Consider the following 21,004-nt stretch of genomic DNA (forward strand, 5'->3'; position numbering starts at 1 on the left):
AGTGTTATGGTGAGATTTCTGTATGATTTGGTTTTTAAAAATTCCACTCTGCAATACATCCCCATGATATAAATATTCCTAATTAGCACAGAATTTCAGTTCCTTCATGGAAAATGCTGCAGTGCAATTTAGTGCTGCTTAAAAATTAACTTAACTTGTCCCATTTGGCAAACTAAGCCAGGGTCTTAGAAAATGTGGCACTGTAGTGTGCAGGAATGTGGGCAGCTTTGAGAACTCCCTTCCTCGGGATCTGAGAGAGGCTTTTTGTTGACCTTACACTGAATTCTTATGTTTGAATATATTGCTGGGATGCAACAGTCAGCTACTGGCTAAATGTCAAGAGAAACTTCTGGAACACCAAGACAGAAAAATGTAAGAAGTGAAAATTATCAACACTTAAGTTTTTCTGAGATAGTTTGCTGCTTAATGTACATTCACTTAAGCAGCTCCAATGAAAAGTAGATTTTATGTTAGCAAATGCTGAAGAGACAAAAATGTCATTCCTGTCTGCCTTCTTTCCTGCTGGTTAGCTATTGGATGCCATGAAAAATAAAATACGTCTCTATTTACTGAGCCCACCCAATATTTTAAATATCTTGACATCTATATTTACATTCTGTCAAAAAGGTAATAATATGAAGGATTTATTATGAGTCCTGAGCTTTCTCCTTTGAATCACAGCAGCAATTACTAAGGATCACAGGCACATGGCATTGGGTCTGGGCTATGACACGGTCTTGTTCACCAGAAGTCGCAAGTTGAAAAGTGACACCATTAGTCATGAAATGTTTTTCCTTCTTGTCTCACTACCATAAACAGTAAAGTACAAGAATTAAGAAAATGAACAAACATTACACTAGTAAAATACCACAGAGACTGGAAAACTGTGAAGAAAATGTGGAAGAGGGAGGGGAAAAGATAAAGAGAAAGTGGACCATTAATATAAATAGAGTTAAAAATGATTACATGTAGCAAATGAGATCACACTATGAGTCGAACGTGCCTTTATATTTAGAATACTGACTGAATTATCTTTTAATGAAGACCAACGCATCTCCTGGGGAATAACTTAACTTAGGCGGGAGTCAAACCCCCAGTTTGGTGGAAGATCAGTGTTCAAATTTCAGGAGTCGGATGTACACCAATAGTACCCGTGGCTCTACCCTTAAAGCCAACTAAGAAGGCAGCCTGAGAAGGAACACTGAAAGTGCTGTTTTCATAAAAAATCTGTAAGAGATTTTTCTTTTTTCCTTTACTTTTTATTTTAATGAAAATCCTTGACATGCTGTGCCACTGCATTGACAAGGTGCACCATGAAAAGTGCCCTACTTCATTGTAGAATGCATTATGACTTCATGGAACAGGAAGAGGTGGCTCATTGGCAGCAGTTGAGGGGACTTGGTTCACTGGAGCTGTCATGTTACTGCATCATCAAGTGCAGGTGGGGCTGACCGTCTTTGACAGTAAAAGGAGGTGGCCCAGTGCCAGCAGGAGTGCCTTCATAGATGCTCCACAGATGCTGTACACTTCCAAAGTAAATCTCAGGGAAGGGAAGATGGGGCATCAGACAATAATTGTGAAGATTATGCTCTTGAGCACGTGTGAAACACCTTTCATAGCTCCTGAATTTAGTAGGCAAGGGTGAATTTTGAAAATAGACTGAAAGAGTTAACCATAGTTAAGCCTGGGGTGTGAGTTATGAAGAGAGTAACATGTAATTTATTGTACAAACAGGGATGCCTTTGAAAATGAACGGTTTGCTACTAATAATTACACCAAGACAACAGATATAAACGATGACTGCCCTGGACAAACTGGAATGCACAGTCACATTATGAGGGACGGTCACCCTCAACTGTTAGCTTTGCCATGCTTGCAGTTTTATTCTAAACATGTACTGTTTTAAAATCAGAAAAATAGAAGATACTGGAATTTACAGGAAGAAATAAGAATCGAATATGAGGGCAAAGATAGCAGCATAATGTTTACATTGTTAGAGTGACTCTAGTTTCCTGCTCCTGCTCCAGCCCTCTTCTGACCCCACATTACAGTTTAGAAAATTATATCTGCAAATTATTCAGCATCCACTGGCAATATCAGAGCAGCCTACCTTCCTTAGCAAGGCCATACTGTCCCAGCAGTTCTGGTGTGCCCCCACCTTAGTGATTTGATGTTTTTTCTCTCTGAGCTAGTAGCCCTCCAAGGTTCAAAGGAACATTTGAATGTCAAAAGCCTGGAGGTAAAGTTTGCAAACACAGTGCTTCCTCATCACAGCTGGCCACGTCAGTCTCGTCAAAATGCTAATGCTAGAATATTTCTTTATAAATAGAGTACCCATGAGATCAAGATCTTAATTTACTTTGTTCCTAATTCACAAAGGGAAGTTGCCTTCTTTTTTTAAAACTAAATTGAGGTTCTGTCTTTAGTAAATTCTTACATGTAGCTGGAAATTTCCATTGTAAAGTGTATTTCTTTTGTTTTAAGCTCTTTCCAAGTGACTTTATAACTTTTTTAACGTTTTGGCAACGGCGCTCTTCCTCTGTCCACAGAACTGGTAAAGACAGAATTATGAACTCTGCTGGCCTTGTCCCAGCCTACTTTTTGGAGCTTTTATGAGAGAAGAAGTTTGGCAACTCAGCTCCCAGTGCCCACAGGAGTGCAAATGAAGCTGGAGCTGAAGCCATCTATGAGAGCAGATGGGCTGCCAGTCCAATGACTATAACTTGGATAGCTCTACACAAGTTGAGAAACAGCTTTTAGCCATGACAGGCAAGGCCCAGCAGGGTAAGTAGCTGACTGTCTGGTCTGATTTAAGATCACTGCCAAAAAATTTTCTTCATTAACCTTCACAGTTATCTAAGCTCTGTGAAGGCAGGGGTTTTTGTGTTTTGCTTGTAGGAGTACCCTCAGGGCCTACAACAGTGCCTGGGATATAGTAGGAGCTCAAAAATATTTGTGGAATAAAAGAATATTTCTTCATCTTCAAAATGTCAAGATGGGATATTAATAGTACCTGTATCCAGGACTGATATTCAGCTGATTTCCATTCTGATATATCATTTCAATGTCACAAGATTGTTGTGATGATTACATAAATTAAAACATAGAAAGCTCTTTTAATAAAACCTGACACATATTAAGTGGTCAATAAATGTCAGCTCCCATCAATTTCAAGGTACAGAGGCTGACACCCAGGAAAAATGGGAAACAATGTAGGATCCAAGCAGGGGCACTTCTGAGTTCAAGAAGCAATAACTGGTTCCTGCTGAGTTCTACTTGACTATTGGGAAGGGCAGTTGCCAATGATGCTGTAGTGCTGTAGTCTTTGCTTATGGGCCGAGGCTTACACCTGGTTAGAGGTCATACATTAACCTGTCATCAATAAATGGCATTTATGCCATCTGCACATGGATACTGTTCTCTTAGTGAGGAGATGGCAAAGTTCTGAAAGAATGGTTCACACAACAGGTAAGTTTTAATCATCAGGGCATGGGTCAGTGCCCAGGAAGGGCTAGCCCAGTTCTGCCAGGGTGGGGTGCTTTGGAGGAGAGCAGCTGGTTGGTGAAGAGTGAGCGGCAGGGGGAACAAGATGTGAGCAGAATAGGTGGGAGGGCCATCCTGCTAAAATATCTATTGTCTACCTGGGAATAAAATGTGTTACAAAGATGAGAAGCTCAACAGTATTCTCAGAAGGCTTTCCAACTTAATTGCCTTGTTCCTTTTCCTAATTAGAACCTTAATCAACTTAGGATACAGTATATGGTACTCTTTGGTTAGGTTTCCATGTATGTAAGAATCAGGTCAGTTGTAGAAGGTTAAACTGGGCTGGATTGTATACTGTTTGTGCATTTGGTAACAATAATTCTTATACTTCCCATTTGTATAATGCATGATATATATTATATACAGATAATAACCTATATTGTATACAGGTTACATTATATATGGATATATATATCTCTCTCTCATCTACTTTGCCACTATATATAATCTATATACATTACATATAAAATCTATTTTGTTACAATGACTCTGTGAGGTTTATAGCACATGTAGTATTAACTCTATTTAACGTGAAGAAAATAAGGCATGAAGAATTAAGAGCCAAGGATAGTGGTTGAAGCTCCTGGGGATGGGAAATGGCATTTTTCTTAGTGTTCTACTAATCATCAGAGCAGGGCTTTCCAACTTCAGATTCAAAAACGTTTTTTTTTCTTTTTAAGCATACTTGGCTACCCCTCACCCAGAGATTAATTGAAAAAGCTTCTGGGCTCTACCAATTTGCTCCCTATTAAATATACTAACTGAATAGCAAACTAATTCTATCTCTAAACCAGTCATTCTAGAAGATATGCAAGATGACCCAGTGAAGTGTTGGAAGAAAATACTAGGACTTTCAGTTTTATATTTTTGGATGTGTTAAATGAACATAATTCATTACTATAGTGTAACATAATACATATATATATGCACATATAGCAATTCATGTGCAGAATTTATAAGTAAGTGTATTTACAAATATTGAGATGCACTTTTTTTTCAGGCACAGAGCTGCAGTTTCAAGAAAGCCTGGCAACCATTGTTCCAAACTGGTAACTATCTAAAACGTCTGCATTGTTTTTATCTAAGCACACTTCTCCTTTTGTTTATCTTATGTTTAGTGCAACAGAGTGTGGCAATGAGCTGCTGTACCAGAATAACAGAAGCTTTGAGTGAGAAGGCCTTGGGGAATCAATTCGCCTAACCCCTTCATTTGACAGGGGAAGAAACCGAGGCTTACAGGGGTTAGAGTTAAGGGATTTGTCCAAGCTGACAAGTTAAGGTTGAGCTCAGCAATATGGGAAATGGATGGAAAATCCAGTTAATGCTTAGCTAGCAATGGTAATGTGCTGTGGAGTTGGCTGGCAGAAATTAAATCCATTAATAATCCCCAAACCTTATTTTAGCCAGAACTTTTAAATGTCTCACCTATCAACCTCTTCTTAATAGATGGTAATGTAATGGTTTTGTCTCTCTGGACACCCATGAATGCTACATTAAGGAAAAATGTCACACATATTAGTGTGCACTGGGTATCTGTGGAGACTATTTATAACTATTTAATTATATATATCAATTAGAGGAAGAAAAAGCAATTGCATTGAAACAAATACACTACCCATCCTGGCCTGTTGTAAAGAATGGAACAAAATTATAATATTCTGCAATAAGCAAATTATTACTCACTCAAAGTCCACTGAATCTTGAAATACTACCAGTTTTCTTCTAAAGGGAATTTCATCTCAGAATTTAAGACCAGACCAATGTTGCACTATTTATCACATGCTAAATTCTAGTAAATATTTGGTTCTATTTCTGGACTCGCCATTCTCTTCCATTAATTTAGTCACGTAGTTAATTACCAGTGCCTAAGGGTTTTATTGACTGAAATATTATGGCCAATAAGATTAGTATCCCTTCGTCACTCTTAAATCTTATAAAATTTAATTCCTACCAGTAGGAAAAATAATTTTGCCGATTCCAAAGTAAAACAAAACAAAAACGCCAAAAACTACCATCACAAACAAAAAGCCTACTGGTGTCTTTATTGGGAAACTCATGAAATTTATAGATTGACTTAGGGAGAACTGACTTTTTAATATAGAGTCAGTTTTTCCCTAAAATAGAATATTTAAATCTTTTTCAATTAGGATATACCTTTCCATTTATTCAATCATTTATGTTTCCTTGGCAAATGAGATGTTTCATTCTATTTTTAAACTTATTCTACATTGTATGTATGAAAGCTGTTGATTTTCTTTTACAAATTATTGAATCTGCCAATTTTTAAAATTTTTCTGTTGTTTATAACCATTTTTTAGTTGATGATTCTCTTGGGGTTTCCACAGGTACACCTATCTCACTTGTGAATAATGACTATTTTACCTCTTTCTTTCTGATTTTTATGCTTTTTATTTTGTTCTCTTATATCACCATATTAACTACTACTTCTAGAGCAATTATTTGACAGCTTCAATTATTGATCGTATAGAATTTTTTCCATTCTAATAATGTTGCAGTGAACGTTAATGTTCACTGCAACATTATTAGAATGGAAAAAGCAGTTTGGTCATTTTGGTAAGACAGATTTCTAAAAACGTAATTTGTTGGGTCAGAAAGAATTATTTTAAAAAGTTTTAGGGCCAGGCGTGGTCGCTTACGCCTGTAATCCCAGGATTACAGGAAGGCTGAGAAGGGTAGATTACTTGAGGTCAGGAGTTTGAGACCAGTCTGGCTAACATGGTGAAACCCCGTCTGTACTAAAAATACAAAAATTAGCCGGGTGCAGTGGGACCTGCCTGTGGCCCAAGCTACTCATGAGGCTGAGGCAGGAGAATCTCTTGAACCTGGGAGGTGGATGGTGCAGTGAGCCGAGATTGCCACTGCACTCCAGTCTGGGTGGCAGAGCAAGACTGTGTCTCAAAAATAAAATAATAATTTTTTTAAAAAGCTTTTAGAACATGTTATATTACTTTTTCACAAGGTTCTCCTGGTGACCATCATCACCTTGTCTCCTTAGCACCCTGAACCTCCAACAGAATCCTTTATTACCTTTTAAGAGCCAACTCAAGGGCCACCTCCCTGGTGAAACATTTACCATTTCACCCTTCACTCCCCACTCCAAACCTATCACGGGAGAACTATCCATTGATAGAGTAGGACGATATTTCTTGAGGTTATTTTTGTGCCCAGTTGCCAGGGCTCTTACATAAGTGGAACAAGGACTGATGAAAATCGGCAGGGACTGGCTCTTCCTTTTTGGTGAATTGTATTTGTTTAACATGACTTCAGGATTATTCCCTACATATCTATTTCCACCATCAGTATAAACACAGAATTGGCATTGCAGAAGGGGCCTCTAACAAGAGCTGGGGAGGGATGCTTAAAAGGTAAGAGTTGACTCTGCTGTCTCCCTGCTCTCACATGCCTCAGGGCGCTTGCCTTGTTGACTGTTAATGATCACCTTAGGCCCTGAAGCACAATGACGAGAGACCCCAGTGACTGTTGCAACTTCAGACGCAGCTTTTGGTTTTCCCCCTTTTTTTGGTGGGAGAGAGATTCAGAATTTTTGTATGCTAGTTTGATACAAGGTAAAAGAGAGCTGGAAAAGAGGGGGCGGTCAGCATGTCATCTAATCCAGCTCTTCGCTTCCAGAAAGACCTGAGGAACTAAGCAGTACCTCCTGTTTTGAAAGGTCTATGGGAATAAAAATTCTTTGTTCATCCATGCCAGTATTTGTCAGCCCTCATTGGCAAAGAGTTCCTAGGTCTCACTTCCTATTCCTACCTGGTACTCACCTCCTCATCTCTGTCTATTTCCTATCAACAAGAAGAACAGCTGGTCAGTTGCCTCTAGGGTGACTGCTTTAATATCTCTGGTTTGCTGGGAATGATAGTGAGCAAGAGTCTTCCCTGAATAAAGCATGTTCCATGCTAACTAACACCAGAAGAGCCTCTCTCTGATTCAGGTTCTGCAAAAGTGGGTGAGATAAGGGGAGTGGAGTGGAGAGAGTCTCGAATGTAAATGCAGCACACTCAATTCCTTGAGGAAATGGGAGAGATATTCCCATCACACACCTGAGCAATGAATTTTGCTTTCAACAGCACAGCTGCCCTCCACAAACCATTCCAAATCAAACCAATTTATTCCAAATTCCACTGCAAGTATCTGTTAATATCTAGTGAGATGTTCAAAGTAAGTTAACCATCTACTAGTTATAGGGGAGCCCTTTGTTTAATTCATCGAGAAACAGACAGAACTGCTAACATATGTTTCTGTTGCTAGACCTTAGTCTTATCACAGCTTGAAACTGTAAAAAATCAGCTATGTGCTTTGAATTACTCTTCTTCTTGGCACAAAAGCATTTCTTCATTCTTTCGGGATAGTGAACACTTTGCAACATCTACCACTAACAGCTTGTTAGGATTCTCTGCTAAATTAATGTAGTACCAATAAACCAAACAGAAGGCTGGTGGAATGCTAAACATCTCTTCTTTCCTCTGTTGCAGCCTCCTTGCAGCTTGGGACCATTCTGCTTTGCTGCTGCAACATCTGGACAGCATTCGAGGTTGTTTCTCAAGGACACAAGCGTGCACCTCCGGTGAATTTCATCTTTCAACATCTCTCTGGCTCTAATCTATATTTAATGTTTCATGACTGGTAGTCAAAGAAGCTTCAGCTAAATATCAGGTTGGAATGAAAATGATCCTTGGGAGAACATTCGCTTCCAGCGTGCGCCAGCAAAGTGTCTGTGACAGAGGCTTTCCCCGGAGATTTGTTGCCCATTCTCTTGCAGTAATAATAATTATGCCTTATGATTGCTGTGCCCACATAATCAAAGATCGCTTCATCAAATGTGATCCCCAGGGGAAGCTGTCTCTACTCCTAACTGGATGTCAGTCACAGAGAGCAGCACCCTTAGGGATCCCCAATCTCTTGCTTGCCTTTTTCAGTACTGTGTTGTTAGCATTGTGTTTCTTCATATTCTTCTCAATGCAAATGATGTGTAAATCATGCCCTCCAGAAGGCACATGTGGTGAGGGGGAGAGGTTGGGGAGGGAGGTGGGGGGCTGGTGTATTCTTCTCCTCCAGCCCCCTCCTCAACCTACCACAGGGATTTCTCACATGGAGCATAATTACATCTGTGCCATATGGGCTCATTTATATTCTATTACAGGTTAAGCTAATACGACTCAGAAATATGCTAAAAATACCTCAAAGTATTCTAGAGCTGTCAAAACACTTGTCATTTCTTGCTTACCCGTTTGATTGCTAGTGTTTTTATTTTTGTTGAGAGATTCGAAGAGCTAAGAAAGCACACTGGCATGCTGGTGTCCAGTCTATAAATACAGTTTAATTTCTTGTATTACCATAATCCTTGGGCTTGCAAAAAAAAAAAAAAAATCCTTCTTTATAATCCTGGAATGGCCCTAAGACATGGGCACTGAAACCCCTGTACTTGTAGATTTTAATTTCCCAAGAGGTAGAAAATACAGACTTCAGATATGCGGTTTTGTCAGCTTTAGAATATTTCTTGTCTTTGTTTGATGTAATTATTCATTGTGATAGAGAAACACCTGCAGCAGGCTGACATGCCATAGAAACATGCTGCTTGAGTTAGTTATAAGAGTTTGTTTGGATGTCAGACAAATCTGGTCAAGATTTTACATGTGGCATGATAATGAGAAGTACAATCTGTAATGAGTAAGGAGTTCAACAATGATTTACAAGGGCATGTTGGGTTATTTTTACGCTGTGGTTAAAGTCCATCTACATACTAATTTCTACCATCAGTTTGGAAAATTGGTAGGTCATGCTTGTGTAGGCTTTTAACCTAAAGGCCTGTTTATGTAATTAATTTTTTCATTATTATTACCTTAACATATTACGGAATTTTAAAAAAATTTAGTCTTGGGAACAGAATAGCAAGCACAGATATTTTATTTTTCCATGCTTGACGAGCAACATTTCCAAGGTTTATAAGGTGCTAATCACATCAGCCATCCGTGAAACACACCATTTAACTGAAAACTAAACTCACACAAGCCATTCTTTTCTTATTTGCTAATAACTGTTCTATGTGATCTGGTTGACAGAGTGGTTAAGACTACCTGGTTTCCAATATCAATTCTGCCACTTGCTAGCTTATTATCTCGGCAAATGCCATAATTTTTTCAGTGCTCAGTTCCTCCAACTGTAAAACGAGCCTAAGAACCATAGCTATCCCAAAGGGATTGATGGAAGTATAAAACATGATAATATAGCAAATTATTAGGCACAATGTCTAACACTTAGTAATCACTTCATAAGAATTAGTTATTATCACTGGTATTGATTTTGGTTTTACCATAAACAGCTTTTTAATATAATTATGTGACTCTTTTAATTAAAAAAATACGTTTTACCAAAATCATGCTAGTTGCACAAACTGCCATTTATCTTAGATCATGTAGGCCAGAGGTTCTTGACATTTTTGAATCACACAACCAAGTTCTTACTTCATTTAGAGTAGATATTTCGTGGCTGGCTTAGAAAGAAATGGAAAAATTCAGTGTTAATGTACCAAAGACAAGTTTTTCTATTTAAAGTATTATTTTGAAATATTTGTACCTTTAGGATTATTCAGCATGCAATGTATTTGAACTCCTGCAATTGAAATGTTACATTTAAATAAAAAGGAATTCTAGTTTATAGTAAGCAAATGACTTAGCCAGTAACTATAGCCATGTTTTGAAAATCTGCTTCTTTAAATCCTTAGTGAAAGAGTAATGTGAAGATAGGGGTGTGTGTGTGTGTGTGTGTGTGTGTGTGTGTGTGTGTGTGTAGACACTCTACTGTAGATACATGCACACAAGAGAATCTAATTTTGAAGTCTTCATTTAAGTGTTTTTATTCAGCCTCATGATCTTGGGGAGAGTCATGTACCTTCCTAGTTACAAGATTAGGCTCTAGATCAAGGGTACCCAAACCGCGGGGGCACACAACAAGAGGGGAGCAGGGCAGGGGCGGGGGTGGCAAGTGAGAGAAGGTTCATCTGTTTTTACAGGCACTCCCCATTGCTCATATTACTGTTTGAGCTCCACCTCCTATCAGATCAGCAGTGGCATTAGATTCTCATAGGAGCACAAACCCTGCTATAAATTGTGCATGTGAGAGATCTAGGCTGTATGCTCCTTATGAGAACCTAATGCCTGATGATCTGTTACTGTCTCCTATTACTCCCATATGGAAGCATCTAGCTGCAGGAAAACAAATTCAGGGGTCCCACTGATTCTACTTTATGGAGAGTTGTATAATTATTTCACTATATATTACAATGTAATAATTGTAGACATAAAGTGTACAATAAATGGAATGTGCTTGAGTCATCTCGAAACCATTTTCCCACTCTGCCCCTGCCACCCTCTGCTTTCCGGTCCATGGAAAAATTGTCTTCCATGAAACCAGTCCCTGGTGCCAAAAATGTTGAGGACCACTGCTCTAGATGACCTCTCAGACCTTTTCCCTTCTTCAGGCTAGTTACACTACCGTAAAAGTGGAATAGTTTCTTATTATAAGAAGGGCTATAAGTTGCCTAGTCACTGCAAACTTTATATTTTTGTATTGAATGTCTAATGCAAATCCGATGTAAATGCAGGGGCCTTTTTTTTTTTTCACTCAGCTTTGTGGTTAGGGATGGGGCAGTGGCAAAGAGAGACACGGGCAAACTTTTACAGATGAGCATCCCCACCCTGTGTTCTGGCCAGGTTGTAGGCAGTAGATTTTCAGACAAAGGTGGCATGGATTTGAAGTCAGTAGCCAGGGAAATAGCTGCTTTCCTATGACCTTACCTTTCTTCTTTTTTCTAACCCATATTATAAATATGGGTTATTATAAATATTATTTATAATTATTTCTATATTATAAATATGGAAACACTTCTTGCATTGTACAAGAAGCTTCTAACAAGCTACATAATTTACTTATGTATTATGCTTGTGTCTATTATCAACATTCCTATCTCAAACTTAGATTTCACAGCATCGGGCTCTTTGTTTTTTATCAGCCCTCATTGGAGATTGCCTATGGCCAAAATCACACAAGACCAGATCAAGCAAAGGTATTGTCAAAACTGAGCAGAGATATACAAACCTGCCATGTTCCAACTTGGGACAACTCTGAAGGGCCACCCAAGTTCCAAAATTTCCTATGGAGTTGCCTGAACCCTTCATGGAGACCACCTCAGAGCTCCACTTTTCCCTTTACGCAATTTTGCTTCCTTCCACTCCTTTCCACAGGTATGGATTTCAAGAGCCCTCCCTGTTTAATCTGCTCCATCTCATAGCCTGCTGCGCAGAGAACCCTCAAATCTCTTCTTTCTCTGGTCCACAGAGAATAAATGCAAAACCCATATCCTTCCCTCAGTTTCAAACACATTTCAATCAATATCTTTATGGAGTCTGATAAGCTCAATTATTTATTGCATCTGACTCTTTATCATTTCCTGTATCTACATTCTTTGCCTTGTAGTTTTGCATTTTCTGCTATTAAAGATGGAATGTCCTTCCCAGCCTCTTGACTTTGGACAGGACCATGTGGTTTGCTTTGGCTAATAGAATGTTAGCAGATGTGATGCAAAAAGCAGTTTGAAAAGTGCTTGTGTGATTGGGCTTGCCCTTTGGTGTGCCTTTGCCGTCGCCATGAGAAGAATGTGCCCTGATAGCTCGATGGGACCAAAAAGGTTGAAAGACATGTGGGGAAGACACAGACCTGCAGACCTGCAATATGAAGCGAAACCTGCCCAACTGACTCACCGATCTGGGGAAATAAAATAATTTTTTCAGTCACTGCATTTTGAAGTTGTTTGTAATACACTATTGTGGCAAAGGCTAATTTCTGCAAGATGTAATTCTTACCACAGTAAAGTCAAATGTTTACATCTTTATGCAAAGTAGTTTAGCTACTTGTCCCAATTGTCTCCATTCCAGGGTAGCATTTTAGCTTTAACTTGGCATAATGAAAATGCATGTTAAAATTCTTTCTCATAATAAAAAAAGAAGTCTTCTTATAAAGGTGAATTTTTCCTCTATCTATGAAGATAGAAAATCTGTAACTACTTTTAAAGGGTAACTTTCTTATTTCTGGAAAACGTGTTAAAGCCTAGATGTACATTGCGTTCCAGATGAAAATCCAGATTTACCAAAAAGGCAAATTATTGAGTGACTGATTTTCTTTCTGTTATTTTTGATGCAGTATTTCTTTATAAATATGCCCTTTATTTATAAAAATATTTTTGGAATAGTGATTCTCTTAGTATGTCTGTCTCCTGCCTCTGGATTCTATGTCCCCTAAAAATGGGCAGGGACTGCATCTTGTTCATCTTATGTCTCCAGTAGAAGTTCCGGGGCCTGGCTCTTTGAAATTGGTCAACAGTTGCTTGTTGAGTTTCTATATAATTAAATGCAGTTCCTGTAGTAATTCCCATGAGTAGGAAAACCGCGAGGACTGGGAAGACCTTAGAGGAGGTTCAGAGAATAAGTGGTGTTGGTGGTGGCCCAGGAAAATTGGATAGAATTGGAGTTGACAGAGAAGAGAGGGGAAATACTTGAAGTGGGGAGTAAAATGAGCAAAATGCAATGACTAGAAAGTACAAAGCTCATTTGAGATAATTTCAAACATGATTTACTTTACAAATATTTTTACATATGCAGTCATCCCTCAGTATCCATGGAGGATTGGTTAGAGGACCCCCTGCAGATACCCAAATCTGTGGATCCTCAAGCCTCTGAAATAAAATGGGTAGTATTTACATACAATCTATGCACATCCTTCTGCATACGTTTAATCATCTCTATCTTACTTATAATAATACAATGTAAATGCAATATAAATAGTTGTTATGCTGTATTTCTTAGAAATAAGGACAAGAAAAATGTCTACATATTTAGGTAAAGCACAACCATTTTTTTCCCCTCAAATATATCCAATTCATGGTCGATTGAATCCACAGATGCAGAATCCATGGATAAGAGGGCTGATGGTAACGTTCGAGAAACATCTGTTGTAAAAAATGAAGATAATCTATGCTGAACCAATCAATACTAATAATATTTTTTCAAGACATTGAAGAAAGTACATACAAACCAAAAAGCCCAAATATTTTATTTTCATTAGTATGTTGAAAACTGTTAGACATTTTGCAACTCCAATTCCATGTCTACCTTAATCCTATTACCCCAAGTTACCCTAAAAATGTCTCTGAAATTTCCTTTGATCTGCATTGCATTTTATATGTCATTATTCCTCCTTTCTCAGACTTTTCTTGAAGCACATTTGAATCAAATGGGCTCAACATATGTTCATTTACCATTTGTCTTCAGGCTCTAGTACATTGATTTGCATGTAGCAAGTACTCAAAATAGTTGCTGTTATATTATCTTTATTTGTAGTTTTATTATTAGCAATAGCTACATTAGTAATAGCTAATCAGATTGATTCATTATCTCAATTGCTCTGTAAAGTTGATACCAAATTTAAGTCTACTTTTCAGTTGAGGAAACTGAGGCTTAGAGAAATTAAATGATGAAGAGGTTAAGAACCAAGTCACACTAGTGGTAGCATCATGACTCAAGTTCAGATCTGCCTAACACCAATGCCATGCTCTTTTTAACTAAACTGATACATATATTCTGATAAAGCAGTGATTGAAAATAAAAAAAATAGAAAGATCTTATAGAAATGACCATATTTTAGCCATACTTCCTATTCCAGTCTGTGGACAAATAAATCAATGCAATGCAAAGTGACATATTATATATCATAGAAATGTGTGTGTGTGAATGGTATATAAAGGGTAATTTGCCTTTTTCACTTCCCAATGATAAAACCTAAAGAATAATTGTTTCCATGTTACACAAACTGTGCACATATTTTTTTCATTTTGCACACCCTGGAATGCTGATTTACCTCTCTTCAGCTCGGGAGTTTCAGTGTGCTCATAGCCAGCAATAGTAAGGTTACTGCTGCTCCCTTAAAATCAGTGCTTAAATGAACTCGACAAAAAATGAAATTTCCACCTTTATTCACGCATGTCAGGAAATCTCCCCACAGCCCTTTGTATCCAAAAATGCATTATAACTTGTTTAAAGCACTGTGGGAAACAGTTTTACATTTTTTCAGTCGCACATAAAATCACCTTATGAGCTGCCAAACGAAACTGGTAAAACTCAGTGAATGGGGGTGCCTCCTTCAAAATCTCCTTTGTGAAATGGAGCTGCCATATTCCTTGCTTAAATAGTTAGCCTGATTGCTTTACCACTTCATTTAACTCCTAAATAGAAATTAGGAATTCTTCAAGACATGCTCGTTAATTAAAGTGAGATATAACCAGTGCTTACTAGCTAGAACTGACACAATGAATACATCCCAAATGTTGCTCTCACACGGGAAGGGTTGAGAGTTGATATGAAATGGTATTGGAGCAAAGTTTTTCTATCATATTAAAATTAACTTGGTATTAAGTCAAACTAGATTGTTTTAAACCAAGCTGTTAATTCTAATCTTCAGGGTAATCACTAAGAAAATTTAACTCTAAAAAATAATGTAAAATAAACAACAAGGAGACTAAAATGATACACTAGAAAATATCTATTCAGCACAAGGAAAGGCAGTAATGGAGGCATCAATGAATAAAAAATTCGTGACATACAGGAAACAAATAGAAAACGGCAGTTGGAAATCCTACTTTATCAGTAATAGTATTAAATAGAAATGGATTAAACACTCCAATTAAAAGCCAGGGATTGGCAAGATAGATATTTAAAAATGATTTGATTATTTCCTATCTACAAAAGACACACTTTATATTCAAGTATCCAAATAGGTTAAAATTAAAAGAATGGAAAAATGTCATGCAAGCAATAACCAAAATATAACTTGATTTGCTACACTAATATCAGAAAAAAACAGACTTTAGGCCAAAAATTGTTACTATAGACCGATCATTTTATAATGATAATGGGATCAATCTGTCAAGAAGACATAGAAATTATACACATATATGCACCTGACGACAGAACCGAATGTGTGAAACGACACTGACAGAATTAGAGAGAAATAAGCAATTCAATAGCATTCAGTATCCTACTTTCAGTAAAAGATAGAATAGGCAGAAGATCAACATGGAAATAGAAAATTTGACCAACACAATAAGCCAGCTAGACTTAACAGACACTTGTTGAACAATTAACAGCAACAAAATATACATTCTTCTCAAATTTACCTGAAACTGTCTCCAGGATAGACCATATGTTAGCCATAAAACAAGTCCTGAGACTTTTAAGAAGACTGAAATCATGTAAAGCATATTCTCTGACCACAAGGGAATTTAATTTAAAATACCAGAAGGAAATTCGAAAATTCACAAATATGGGGAAATTTTAAAAATACACTACCAAATAACCAATACTTTTTTTTTTTTTTTTTTTTTTTTTGAGACGGAGTTTCACTCTTGTTACCCAGGCTGGAGTGCAATGGCGCAATCTCGGCTCACCGCAACCTCTGCCTCCTGGGTTCAGGCAATTCTCCTGCCTCAGCCTCCTGAGTAGCCGGGATTACAGGCACGCGCCACCACGCCCAGTTAATTTTTTGTATTTTTAGTAGAGACGGGGTTTCACCATGTTGACCAGGATGGTCTCGATCTCTCGACCCTGTGATCCACCCGCCTCGGCCTCCCAAAGTGCTGGGATTACAGGCTTGAGCCACCGCGCCCGGCCAAATAACCAATACTGTAAACAAGAAATTACAAAGGAATTTAGAAAGTCATTGTCAGCAAACTAACACAGGAACAGAAAAACAAACACTGCATGTTCTCACTCATAAGTGGGAGTTGGGAGCCGAGCACGGTGGCTCAAGCCTGTAATCCCAGCACTTTGGGAGGCCAAGGTGGGTGGATCACGAGGTCAAGAGATCAAGACCATCCTGGTCAACATGGTGAAACCCGTCTCTACTAAAAAATACAAAAAACTAGCTGGGCATGGTGACACGTGCCTGTAATCCCAGCTACTCAGGAGGCTGAGGCAGGAGAATTGCCTGAACCCAGGAGGCGGAGGTTGCGGTGAGCCGAGATCGCGCCATTGCACTCCAGCCTGGGTAACAAGAGCGAAACTCCGTCTCAAAAAAATAAATAAATAAATAAGTGGGAGTTGAACAATGAGAACATATGGACACAAGGAGGGGAACATCACACACCAGGATCTGTTGGAAGATTGGGGACTAGGGGAGAGATAGCATTAGGAGAAATACCTAATGTAGACGATGGGTTGATGGGTGCAGCAAACCACCATGGCATGTGCATACCTATGTAACAAACCTGCACATTCTGCCATGTATCCCAGAACTTAAAGTACAAATTTAAAAGAGGAGAAGAATATTTTTTTTAAAAAAAGGTACTTTGAGAAAGTGCACATTTTATTAAAAATTATTGGATACAGCTAAGTCAGTACTTAAAAGAAAATGTGCAGCTCTAAAACCTATATTTAAAGAGAAAAAAGATCTCAAATCAATAACTTACCTTCCACCTTAAGAAACTAGACAAAGAAGAGTAAACTAAACCTAAAACAAAAAGAATGAGCAATAGGTAATTCTCCAAAGGTTAAGAAAATTAGTAATTTTTCTATAAAGACAGTGAAAGTTTTCATTTGAAAAGCTTATTATAAGTACAGAGAACATTTTGAATTTTATTTTATGATTAAAAAAGTGATACTAGTTTACTATGTGAAGATTTGAAATTGCCAAAAAGCATTTTAAATATCACAACTTGTAGTTATCCATCATTAACATTTTGATACATTCCCTTCCAATCTTTATTCTAAGCCTATGTACATAAAACCTATACCAGAGAACAGGAAATATATACATATTTCTATATATTTTGTCACTCAACATTTGATTATAAATTTTTCTGTGTTATTAACACTTCTTTGAAATATTATCAGTGACTGTATAATACTGCTTACTGCATGTAACTTAATTTATTGAACTTTTGGACATTTAGAGTGTTTCTGTGTTTTTTCTTAAAGTTCTAGATGTGGGACTACTAGGTCAATGATTAAACTGCTTTAAAAAGCTTTCTCTATGTATACCTACGTAACAAACCTGTATGTTCTGTACATGTACTCCAGAACTTAAAGTATGATGAAAATAAATTAATAGAGGAGAAAAAAAAAAAATAAAATAAATAAAAAGCTTTCTCCTGTTGTGATTTGCTTTTCAGAAAGATTGTACCAATTTGCATCAATACCAGCAGTGTATTATAATGCCTGTAGAGATCCAAATCGAGTCATACCATATGGCAAGTACTAATATATTACATAATCCAAAATTAAAATTACTTAATGTCAAGACCATTCCAGAAAACTTAGGACACGATTTTAAAAATCAATAAAGAAATTACTATTTTCCTTTTCATACATCACCAAAATATTACTAGAGTGAGTTCAAATTTTTTGCTGCATCTATTCATAAAATCTGGAGTTGAAATAGAATTTAGAATTCCTGTGTCTAACCCCGTATTTTATAGACTGGCTAACTAAAGCTCAGATGGATAAAGTGAGTAGCCTAAGTCACAGAGCTGTGTCTATGACTTTCAGTCCGCTGTGCTTTGTTTTTTAAACAACTTAATATTAAAAAATATAAGTAATATATGTAATATATTAACTAATATATAAGTAATATATAAAAAATATAAGTAATAAGTGAATATACTTCTGTAAAAATTCAAATATTACAGATATTTAAATGTAAACATGTAAATGTACACATACTATATACTGCATATAATATACAAATATATAAATACATTTAATATATAAACATAATATATAGAAAATATACAGGTGACATATTTATGATATACATAAAAATATAAAATATGTATATCTGTATTTGTGTATATATATTCACACACACACACACACACACACATATATATTCCCTCCATCATTCACCCTCAATTCCATTCTATTTCTCAGAGCCCGCCAATGGTGGGGATCTCTCCAGACATTTTCTAAGTTCTTAATCTATAAATTTAAATTTGTATTATAGTATATCTTCAACTTGTTTTTTCTTTCCTTTTTTTCACTTAACAATATGTTATGCACTGAGTCCTTTCAGAGGGTGGAGGGTGAGAGGAGGGAGAGGATCAGGAAAAATAACTAATGGGTACTAGGTTTAATACCTGGGTGATAGAATAATCTGTACAACAAACCCCCATGACACAAGTTTATCTGTGTACTTGAACCTCTGCACTTGTACCACTGAACTTAAAAGTTAAAACTTAAAAGTTAAAAAAAAAAATGTGTTGTGGAGGTCTTTGCATATGTGCACATACAGAGCTACCTGTATTTTTAACAGCTACCTAGTAACAGAATGTGGTCATATCATAACTTAACCATTCTTTTTCAAAGAGTATTTGATTGTTTTATTCTCTTGCTTTCACAAATGATGCTGCCATAAACATCTCTGAACGTACATTTTTATGCACATGTGCAAGTGTTTCTGTGGCACAGATATTCAGGTGTTATATTGCTGGGTCAGTGGTAATGCATATATTGCCAAACTATCCTGCAAACAGGCCAACCTCTCACCGTTAGTGTGATAGGGAGAATAATGCCCCCTCCCAGATGTATCCATGTCCTAATCCTGAGAGCCTGTGAATATGTTACCTTACACAGCCACAGAGAATTTGCTGATGTGATTAAAGTTAAGGACCTTGAGATGGGGAAATTATCCAGGAGTAGCTAGTTGGACCCAATCTAATCACATGAATCATTAAAAGCAAAGAATCTGTCCCAGCTGTGGTCAGAAAAGGAGAGGTGACTACAGGAGGATCAGAGGGCTGCAACGTCGCTGGCTTTAAAGATACACGAGGGAAGCCAGGAATGCTGGTTTGCACTCTAGAAGGCAAAAAAAAAAAAAAAAAGAAAAGAAAAGAAAAAGCAAGGAAATGGAAACGGCAAGGAAGAGGGAAAGGAAAGGAAACAGATTCCCGCTAGAGCCTCCAGAAAGGGATACAGCTGACACTTCATCTGAGCCTGGTGAGAGTCTGTGGGACTTCTTATCTACTAAACTGTAGGATAATACATTTGTGTTGTTTTAAGCCACTAAAATTGTGTCAGTTTGGTACTGCAGCAACAGAAAATGAATAAGATTGCTGTTAGAGAATACTTATTTAAAAATCCTAGCATTAGATGTTATCAGTCTTTTTAACTTTTTTAACTTTTTTCAAATCTCATAGTCAAAATTGGTGAACCACTGTGGCATTCATTTGAATTTCCCAGTTCACTGATGATACTCAGCTTTCTTTCATAAGCTCTTGACCCTTTGAATTTCTTTTGTGACTTGGCAGAGAAGAATCTAGGCTTATTCTTCCATTGGACTGTTTGACATTTCTGATTAACTTGTAGTCTCTTTTAAATGTTTGCATTCTTATCGTAGAATGTTATAGCCTTTGCTTATTATATGTGTGCCAAATACTTTTCCCCAATTTGTCACTTGTTTTGTTTTCTCAACACTCATTCTACTTTACCAAGTTGCTTGGTCTGCCTCCTGATTTCCTAGCTCATCCGTCAGTGTGGTTGGTGGGTAAGCAATGTCTGCGTGTCACATGCACAGGAACGCTGCTGAAATGGGAATGATCTATGCTGGTGTACTCTGCCAAGGTTGAATAGAACAAAATGCCGCCTAACTCTATGGAGGAGTGGTGGAGCGTTTTTTAGTTTTTGGCTTTTAAACATAGGAATGATATGGCATGGTAAGTAAGGTTCTTTCTTTAAAGAAAATAATCCACAGATCCTGTAAAATCAATGAACTGAAGCTGACAGATTGATTAAGAATGAAGAGGTTTTTTCCGCAGAGTTAACATAACCAGTCGTACTGAACAAAGTGGTATTTCGTCAAGCACTTGGCTGGCATGTGTGTTTAGGGCTAGCTCCATTCTGTTCTTATCCTATTCCGTTCTCACTAAACCAAAAATTTTAAAAGAAAATGTCTAGGGTCCCAGGAGAGTTGGGCACATTTAAAACACAATATGCGATTAAGAAGATTAAAGATTAATATTTATTGATGAATTACTATGTGCCAAACTTCCCACTGAATCCTAACAACAATTCCATAAGGTGAGTATTGTTGTTCCATTATAAAAAATGAGAAAACAGGCTCAGAGAGTGAGCAGCTTGCCCAAGATCTCATTAAATCATAGAACCTGAATTTGAACCTCAGAAACCAATGCTCTTAAAGCACTATAACATCTGAAAGCTAATTTTGGCCATTCTACAATACAAACGCTCCAGTAAACTGAATTAGTAAAACATTCTGAATTATACCCTTTTTAAATGCTTTTCAGAATATTTATAGTAACTAGGAACTAGGCTACAAAGTGTCCAATAAAAGAGTTGTTTAAAAAAAATTCACTGAATAGACAGCAGTG

The 21,004-nt window shown here is 37.3% G+C and overlaps 1 protein-coding gene and 1 long non-coding RNA gene across 2 annotated transcripts in view; both read left to right on the forward strand.

The window, feature by feature from the left end:
• LOC120365334 (frizzled-1) overlaps positions 1 to 10,994 on the forward strand; it is a 33,498-nt gene extending 22,504 nt beyond the window's left edge. Inside the window, exons 3-5 of the transcript XR_005580310.2 lie at positions 2,550 to 2,784; positions 4,544 to 4,592; positions 8,049 to 10,994. The gene's annotated coding sequence lies outside the window, so the exon portion shown is untranslated. The remainder of the gene's footprint in view (positions 1 to 2,549; positions 2,785 to 4,543; positions 4,593 to 8,048) is intronic.
• An 8,384-nt stretch (positions 10,995 to 19,378) lies between these two features.
• Positions 19,379 to 21,004, forward strand: part of LOC141580087 (uncharacterized) — a 28,967-nt gene continuing 27,341 nt past the window's right edge. Inside the window, exon 1 of the long non-coding RNA XR_012512111.1 lies at positions 19,379 to 19,613. This is a non-coding gene — a long non-coding RNA (uncharacterized LOC141580087). The remainder of the gene's footprint in view (positions 19,614 to 21,004) is intronic.

Source organism: Saimiri boliviensis, chromosome 10 (assembly GCF_048565385.1).
Source record: "Saimiri boliviensis isolate mSaiBol1 chromosome 10, mSaiBol1.pri, whole genome shotgun sequence".
NCBI classification, from domain to species: Eukaryota; Metazoa; Chordata; class Mammalia; order Primates; family Cebidae; genus Saimiri; species Saimiri boliviensis.